This window comes from Nannospalax galili, unplaced genomic scaffold (assembly GCF_000622305.1).
Source record: "Nannospalax galili isolate Female #2095 unplaced genomic scaffold, S.galili_v1.0 scaffold1437, whole genome shotgun sequence".
Taxonomy (NCBI): domain Eukaryota; kingdom Metazoa; phylum Chordata; class Mammalia; order Rodentia; family Spalacidae; genus Nannospalax; species Nannospalax galili.
Genome location: NW_008341050.1, coordinates 1,723,119 through 1,732,504, shown reverse-complemented (window position 1 = coordinate 1,732,504; position 9,386 = coordinate 1,723,119). Strand labels below are relative to the sequence as shown.

Sequence of the window (9,386 nt, the reverse complement as noted above, 5' to 3'; positions counted from 1 at the left end):
AGAGGGCTGGAGATGTAGTTCAGTGGTAAAGCACTTGCCTGGCCTGCACCAAGTACTGAGTTTGATCCCCACCACTGGAAAAAGAAAGGTATGAAGAAGTTCATGGTAGCAGTGACACAACAAGGAACGCAGCTCTGGACCCTGGCAAACTTGCCTTTCTGAGCACAGCTTCTATATTAGTTACTTTTTATAACTGCTGTGATAAAACACCTGACAAAAGCTACTTAAGAAAGGAAAGGTTTATTTTGCTCACAGTCTGAGGGCGCAGTCCATCATGGTGGGGAAGGAGTGTGAGGCAGCCACAGTCAGGAATCAGAGACAAACACACGCACTCAGCTCACTTTCTCCTTTTCATTCAGTTCTGGGAGGAGCCCACCACACACAGGCTTTTTTTTTTTTTAATGGTGCTGATCTCTTTATTCAGCTGCCTGCTCTGTAGCTTTAACTTTGTTCATTTTCCTCTCCCCACTGAGTGGCACTTTTATTCACATCTTCCTTCTGTGCTTGTCACCACTTTCACTGTAGATCTGCATAAGAGCCGTGAGCAGTGACCACAACAGCCTGAATTCTATACTGTCTTGAAATTTCCTCTGTCAAACAAAGTAGTCCATTATTTTTCAACTAGACCTCTTTCAGCTTCTCGGGACATGGGCAGAATGCTTCCAGAATCTTTGCCAGATTCTGGCAAATAACATGAGTGACCTATAGCCCAGTTTCCAGTAGACCCCTTGCTCCCCTCTGAAACCTCACAAGCAAAACCTCCACTGTCTGCTTTTCTTTCTGTATTCTCACACCAGAATGACTCATTAACTTCTGCTTACAGTATGTTAGGATGTCTCTAGTCTGCAGCTCCAAACTCATCCATGTTCTACCTGCAAACCAGTGCCAAAGGCCCAAGAACCACATGGTCAGCTTCAACACAGCAAGGACCCCACTCCTGGTACCAATTTTCTGTATGAGTTACTTTTCCCATTGCTGTGAGAAAATACCTTACAAAGGCAACTCAAGGAAGGAGGGCTTTGTTTTGAAGCACTTGCCACCTGAAGGTTCGGGCCATCACAGCAGGGAAGTCACGGTGGAGAGGGCACAGTAGCAGGCATGTGATGTTGCTGGTCATGATGCATCTACAGTCAGGAAGCACAGAGAGGTGAGTGCTGGTGCTCGGCTTGCTTTTTCCTTTTTATTCAGTCCGGGACCCCAACCTGTGGGATGACACTCACCAAAACCAACTTGGAAAGGAAAGGATTTCTTACATTTCACAGTTTATAGTCCATCACTGAGGGACTCCAAGGCAGAAACCCAGAGGCAGGAACTGAAACAGAGACCATGAAGGGACACTGCTTTATAGCTTGCTCCCCCTGACTTGCTCAGTTACCTTCCTTATACAGTCCAACCCCCCCCTGCCTTTGGGATAGCACTGCTCACAGAAGGTTGGGCCCTCCTACATCAATTAGCAATCAAGAAAATGTCTCACCCAGCATGGTTGTGCATGCCTTTAACCCCAGCACTTAGGAGGCAGAGGCAGGTGGGTCTTTGTTAGAAGAAAGAAAGAAAGAAAGAAAGAAAGAAAGAAAGAAAGAAAGAAAGAAAGAAAGAAAGAAAGAGGGAAGAAAATGCCTCATAGACATGGCTACAAGTCAGTCTGATGTAGGAAATTCCTCAGTTGAGGTTCCCACCTCTCATGTAACTCTGGTTTGTGTCACATTGACAGAAACTAGCCAGCAAGACCCTGTCTCAAAAAGAGAAAAGCATGAAATGGGTATGGCCTTTAAGCCAAACACTTGTGAAGCAAAAGCAGGTGGATTTCCATGAGTTCAAGGCCAGCCTGGTCTATATAGTGAGTTCCAGACCAGCTGGGGCTACAGAGAGACCCTGTCTCAAAAACACACAAAGGATAAAAATATGGAAGGCTCTTGAAGAACACTTAAAGTTGTTGTCCTTTGGCCTCCACACACATGCGCACATGTCTATCAGCACTCAAATACACATACACACCCACACAGACCCAAATACATATGCACACATGCATGTACACACAAGCACACTCCTCCCCACCAGATCACCAGCTCAGGAAGTGATGGGCTGAGAAGTTGAGTCACCTCCCCAGGGTCATACAGTTAGGACCAAGCAGACCTCAATATCCTCTTGCTTCCACAATGGGCTCCTGGTCTAGCCCAGGAACAACAACAACAAAAAAAAAAAAACCCCACATCCAGATAATTCTTATGCCTCCACCTTCCAAATATTATGGATACAAGTGTGCACCCACCACAGGCCTAGTACAGGTTCGAGAACTTGTCTTGGACAGTTGAAAATCAAATGATGGACAAATTGAGGGGTTAACAGCTGAATTTGTGAACTTAGAGTTCTTCAGTTTAATAAGTGTAGGCTTGATTTCAGTGAAAAAGCTTGAGCTCAGCGATAATAGAATCTTTGGAGGGCTGGACATACCAGCAGAAGAACTTCCAAATCTCACACATCTAAACCTAAGTGGAAATAAACTGAAAGATATCAGCGCCTTGGAACCTTTGAAAAAGTTGGACTGTCTGAAAAGCCTGGATCTGTTTAACTGTGAGGTCACTAATCTGAATGATTACCGAGAGAGTGTCTTCAAGCTCCTGCCTCAGCTGACCTACCTGGATGGCTATGACCGAGAGGACCAGGAAGCCTCTGACTCAGATGCAAATGTGAATGGTGTGGATGAAGAGGATGGAGAGGAAGATGAGGATGGTGAGGAGGAGGAGTGTGATGAAGAAGAGGATGAAGATGTAGAAGGAGAAGACAGTGAAGATGAAGTCAGTGGGAGGACGAAGAATTTGGACATGATGGAGAAATTGACAAAGATGAAGATGAGGATGAGGATGAAGAGGAAGAAATCGGGAAAGGTGAAAAGAGAAACAGACGGTGAAGGAGAAGACGATGAAGGCCCCAAACAACCTGCAGAGACAGAACTGCTCAGTCTTGGTTGGACTGCTCATGGATTTTGTAGCTTCTTTTTTTTTTTTTAAGGTATCTGTGGGGCTGGAGAGATGGCTCCGCGGTTAGGAACACTGGCTGTTCTTGCAGAAGACCCGGGTTTGAATCCCAGCACCCACATGGCAGCTAACAACTGCCTATAACTCCAGTTCCAGGGGATCCGACAGCCTCTTCTGACCTCCGTGGGCATTGCATGACACGGTGCACTTACCTACATGCAGGCAATACACGCGCACACATAAAATAAAAAAATAAAAAGGTAGCTGTGATACAAACCCCAGGACACCCTCCACCCAAAGGGCCAAAGAACAGTTCCTGTGGCGTTCCACCCTCTTCCACTTAGTCCCTCTTGGGACTCCACCACCAAGAAAAGTGTAAACGTTGTTAGGTTTTCCTGTACGACTTGCTGTAGCCTGGACAGCTGTGATTGGTGAGCCAACTGTCCATGGCTACCAATTACACTGAGATTGTAACATTTTTACGTTCTGTACAACAACAAGAAAAAGCTTTGTAAATAAACTCTTAACACTTTGAAAAAACAAAACAAAAAAAAAAACACATCCAGTATTGCTTTACAGGGAAGTGTGAGCACACAGCAGAGGCCTTCAAGGAGAATGACAGCCCAGAGCCCCTTGGCTCACTGTGTATCAGGGCCCAGGTCCCAACATACCAGCATCTGAGAAGGGAAGATTCTTTCCGGCCACCTTGTGGGATGTCACAGAGAAACTGGAAATGAGGGCTGCACTTTTGGAGATGGATAAATGATCTTTTCTTCGGAAGGAAAAAAAGTTGTCATGTTGGTCTATATTTATTTAACATGAAATTTATTTGTGGAGCAAAAAATGTTGGTGTTGGTGTTCTGGCCAGGAAATGGTCTGGCTTGTTTTTGTCTCCTCAAGCGCCTTGTCCCCCGGTGACCTGACCTGAGTTTTCAGAGTTGGAGGTTGCCTGAATCTCAGGCAACCTTGACTTACATTCTGGTCTCTGGAACCCCCTTTCCTATACCTGGAGAGTGGGCAGGGAGGGGTCGAGGTTGGCACTGGGTTCCTCTGTCAACCCCATCTGCGAATGGACACAAGCACACCTGCCTTACAGTCTCTCAGGAGAGTAAAAAGCAGTAAGCGTAGCTTCAGTAAGCATATTGTAATGTACCAATACGTGACCGTATCTAGAGATACAGAAGGAGCTGCTTTGGTCTGTCAAACTTGTCACTGTCACATAGATGCCATTGAAGGTCTATTTCTGTCATATCAGCCGCCTCTATTTATGCTAGCTACAGAGGAAGACCTGCCTCCTTTCCCGCTTCAGGTTCCCATTGCTCAGAGGCTGGGCAGGGCTAAGAACAGAGTCTCACCCCACAGAGAGCATGACCACCCCCTCCCACACACACCCAGGAAATGTTCTATGTGAGGCTTTTGGACATCATTCCTCTGACTTGAACCTCATGACACCCTAGGGAAAGACAGCTTTATCTCTATTTACAGATGGGGAAACAGGCCATGAAACCTGTGGCCAGGCCTCACAGCTGGTGGAGGTCAGAGGTGAAACTAGAACCCACGGCCTCAGCTCTCCATGTTTGACTTGGCCCCATATCATGGAGCTTCTTAGCCAGGACACCAGACGGGCTGCCTGCACCCCAAGGCTATCCTGATACCTCACATGTTATGACACAACCTCAGTCCTGGCCTGTTCCTCATCCCCTCACTGTTCACAGCATGTGATAATTCAGGCTCCTTGCATCTCAAGGAGCTCTAAGCTCCCTTCAATGGTATCTGTGCTATTAGTCCGGAAGGATCCAGAAAGGGTGAAAGATGTGCCTGGGATCACCCAGTGGGTCCCAGCAGGGTTAGGACAAAGCCTTGAAGCCAGACCTTACCACCCACACCTCCCAGGCCCAGGCCTCGAAGGGAAATAAATGGTGGGTTGGCAGACTGGCACCCTGTCTCAGGAAAGGGCTGAGGCCCATGTTCTCCTCTGAGCAAGACAATTTTGAGGTAGGTTTCAAATATACTCCAGGGCAAACAGGAAAATTATAAGGCTGGGAGATGGGATGGCTGCCCACACTTCCCTGTGGGACAGACACCTGCTGCAGAGGTACCTGAGGGCCTTGAAGAGAGGGACCTGGAAGGCTGGAGATGAAGACAGAGACCTGGAGAGGTTTGTCCCCTCTGCTTGTGTCCTTCCCTGCCCAACCCCTTCAGGCCAAAGTCAAGTGTCACCTTCTCCAGAGGGCCTTCCTGACTTGCTTCTGTGGAGCAGTCCCTCACCAAACACACTCTCCCACCAAGGTCTGATCATGCCAGGTCAGTGCCAAAAAAGAACAGATGGGGCAACGTCTCCTTTTGGAAGGGTGGGTACATACTGCTAGGTTTAAAAGCACACTGCAGGACTGAGCACTAAAGAAACTGCAGGCTGAACATTCGATGGTGACTGTCCCTACATTTCAGGGCTAGTGTCCCTGCTCCGCTAGAACTCTGCTGCACCCAACTTGCCCCCTCCCTCCAGCCATTATGACCACCAAAGAAAGGACAACAAGCCAGCCTGAAAAGAAGAGGAAGAACAGGGGTTCAAGGGCAGTCTCAGCTAAATAGCAAATTCAAGGCCAGCCTGGATGAGACCCCCATCCCCAAACCAAAAAACAAATACCTTAAACAGGAACAATGCCTCAATGCAATCCCAAACATTCCGAGCTGAGAACCACTGTGTTATCTGTTCCCCCAACACAATAGCTGGAGCCTGGCTGTGTGCTTGGTGCGTCTAAGTGCACACGTCCCAGAATAGGGGTTGGCTGTGTAGGGACCCCAGGCTGCTCATGAGGGATGGAGGGAAGTGAAAGAAGACGGAAGAGAGATGTCTCTGCCCTTTTCCCAAGCTTGCAGGATGCTCCATCAATGAGCAAGTGTTGCTCTTATAATAATAAAAATTGATAAAGGGGTGTGAGAATAAAAGTAGTGATGGGTGAAGGTGGGGAATTGAACAGGGGAGGAAGGAAAGAAGGGAGAGAGGAAGGGAGGGAAAGAAAGAAAGGAAGGAAAGGGAGGAGGGAGGGAGGGAGGGAGGGAAGACAGACTCCCCAAGCTAGGGAGAGGGAGTCCCAAGCCCCCATCCTTAGCTCAGCACCCAGCCTTCCCAAGCCCTTCACAAGAACATGCCAGGGAGTGTGTGGGCAGCACCTGCCAGCCGCCTCCACAGACACACAAAGCCAGCACCCCCAGACAGTCCAACAGCCTCCTCCACTGGCCATAAAGGCCCCTTTCTCCAGTGGCTGTTTGTGTTGGGTCCTGCCCACCATCATGGCAGCCTGTAACCACTGTTGGCTGGCACAGGAGAGGCCCAGGGCCCCTGTCTGTGACTGAAGGACTTGTTTTGTGGGCCAGCCTGGGCCAGGGCACTGGAAGCCAGCTGTTCCCAGCCTCCTGCTTATCTAGGAGGTAAAGCAGACCCAAAGCTGCCTGAGCCACAGACCACCCTGCCCCCACTCTCCCCAGCCCCACTCAGAAGCAAACACATAGTCCCTGTTCCTCTTCTGCCCATGACATAAATCACTGCACCTCAGACCAGCAGCCACCCCCAGATTCCCTACAGCCTGCATCATAGGCGCCACAGACACTCTCCTGCCTGAAAATGTGGCCTACCTCTTTTCCCAGAGGCTCTGGCCTGGTGAGACAGACACTGAGTCCCTGTCCAACACCACAGACGGGCATTTCAATGATGAACTTCTCATTTTTAAAAATGCTCGTATGTATATAAACACACCCTGCCTTGTTCAGAGAGGATGGAGCAACTGCAAGCACCCAGTCAGTTTAAATGAAGCTGGGGGAAAAAAATGGTCTGTTACAGAGATCTTTACTGGAGCCTAAAACAGGCCTGTCAGAGGCCACCTGAAGGCCAACCATGAGGAATCTGTGAAGCAGAGTAAAATACAACTCGCTATCAGATGTGACAGAAGCCATCATATTGAAATGAAAGCTAATTTAGCTATAATTATTTGCTTATACCAGGGCTTCATTTTAAAGTTTTTATTAGCATTATTAATTATACATAACAAAGTGTTTCCTTATATTTATATATATAAAATACTGTTAACTTATTTATTTTAAATATTTCTTTTTTTTTTTTTTAAGGGAGGAAAGGGTTTATTCTAGCTCACAGTTCCAGATTACAGTTCATTGCTTAGGGGATGTTACAGCAGCAGGAGCCTGAGACAGCTGGCCACATCATACCCACAGTCATGAGCAGAGAGAGATAAATGCATGCTTGCTGGCTCGCTTGCCTGTGCTCAGTTTGATTTCTCCACTCATCCAGCTCAGGACACTCTACCTAGGGAATGGTGCTGCCCACAGTGGGCTGGGTCCACATCAATTAACTTAAGATAACCCTCCAGAGACATACCCACAGGCCAACCCAGTATAGACAATTCTCCATGGAGACTGTCAAGACAACCCTCCACAGACATACCCACAGGCCAACCCAGTGCAGACAATTCTCCATGGAGACTGTCGTCTTCCCAGGAGATTCTAGGTTGTGTCAAGTGGACAAGTAAAGCTAATTGTCACACAGTTGATTGAATCTGCAGGTGTGGAACCCTCAGATATGAAGGGCCAGCTGTGTTGAACACCTAGAGGAGGGACGCTGCTCCTTGTCCGATGGTAGCATCCATCCTGGGGAAGTCTTGTGATTGTGCTGTGGACCCCCCAGGACCACAGGCGTGGGGCATTTGACTTGACATCTCTGAACTATCTTCATCCCTGGTCTTCCCTCTTCTTTTCCATTCTGAATTTTCCAAGGACACCCCTGAAACCCCAGCTGGCTAGTTTTGTCTGTGTCCTCTGGCAGAGCCAGTCATACCCTTCTTTGAGGCACACTGCCCACTCTGGTATATACTAGTGTCTCGCCCAATCATGCCAGTCTTATGTAAGCACCTTCTTCCCCTTCTTCCCTGCCCTTCACCCTGAAAAGAAACTTATTTGAAGTGTCATATTTTATCAGTTCTAAAACACACATTTTCACATCCTTAAAATCAGGTTGTGTCTCAAAGTTGGTCTATTTCTAGGTGCTGCCAGCCAGGTGGAAGATACAAGAGTTACATGTGAGTATGGCCAGAGTCTCTCACAGGATGATCACATCCATGTTCCAGTGAGCTGCAAGAGTGCCTTCAACAAGTGTCAGATACAGATTCCAAGCAAGAAGAAAGCCCTGGAGAGAGCACGGTGGAGACAGCTCTCAGAAGAAAGCCCTGGAGAGAGCACGGTGGAGACAGTTCTCTCTCAGGGCAGTGCTCATGTAGCAGCGAGCTTTAAAACTGATGGATCTTAAGCCGGGCGTGGTGGCACACATCTTTAGAAGCCCTCTTCTGACCTCCATAGCATTGCACAACACAGGTATACTCACATACATGCAGGCAATACACTCATGCACATAAAATAAAAATAATAAATAAAATATTTTTTTAAAAAACTGATGGATCTTGGCACTGATGACTCAGTAGTTAAGAGCACTTGCTGCTCTTATAGAGGACCCGGATTCAGTTCCCAACACCCCCAGGGCAGCTCATAACCACCTGTAACTCTAGTTCCAGGAGATCTGATGCCCTCTTCTGGGTTCCATGGTCACCAGGCATGTACATGGTATACATCCATTCATGCAGGCAAAACACTATACACACAAAATAAAAAATAAATCTTTAAAACTGATGGGTCTCCTATGCCCTGGCACAGAAGACAGCCTTATCATTTTACTTATCTAGATTTGTATTTTAATCTATCAGAACAAAATGACTGTGGCCTCCTTGATGGGAAATACACGACTGGATTCTAGATTCCCCTAAACTCATTCTCCTCTGCTGGTTCAGGACTGAAGGAACTCATGGTCTGAAATGTGCTTAAAATGGCTTTTCTCTTCATTTTAAAGGATTGACATACAAACACTTAAACTTTCCATCAATGCTCAGACTAGTGCTTATTTATTTTTGGTAATTGTATCTTACACAAGTCAGATACACCACAGTGTGAGGTTGCCCACTGGAATATCTGTGCACCTTCTGAGGATTTACCAATCACTTTCAGCACCTGGGCAGACTGCACACCATTGTTGTGTGCGGCATCCTGGAGTGGAGCTATCTCCCCTTTTTAGTTGATCCAAATCACCCTTCATTTCTGAAACACAGAGATTTGAGCATATAACAAACCTTGAAGATTGCCTGTATACTTTTTCCATTTTAAAGGACTTAATTATATTTATTTATTTATTATTTATTTATTTGTGTGTGTGTGTGTGTGTGTGTGTGTGTGCATGTGTGTGGAGAGCTGCATGTATGGGTGAAAACCTGCATGTGTGAAGGTCAGAGAACAGCTTTTGGGAGTCAGTTCTCTCCTTCCAACATATGGGTCCAAGGGATCAAACTGGGGTGT

At 47.1% G+C, this 9,386-nt stretch overlaps 1 pseudogene; it reads left to right on the top strand.

Annotated features, from left to right (window-relative positions):
- The first annotated feature begins 2,225 nt into the window (after positions 1 to 2,225).
- Positions 2,226 to 8,292, top strand: LOC103736983 (annotated as a pseudogene).
- The last annotated feature ends 1,094 nt before the right edge of the window (positions 8,293 to 9,386 follow it).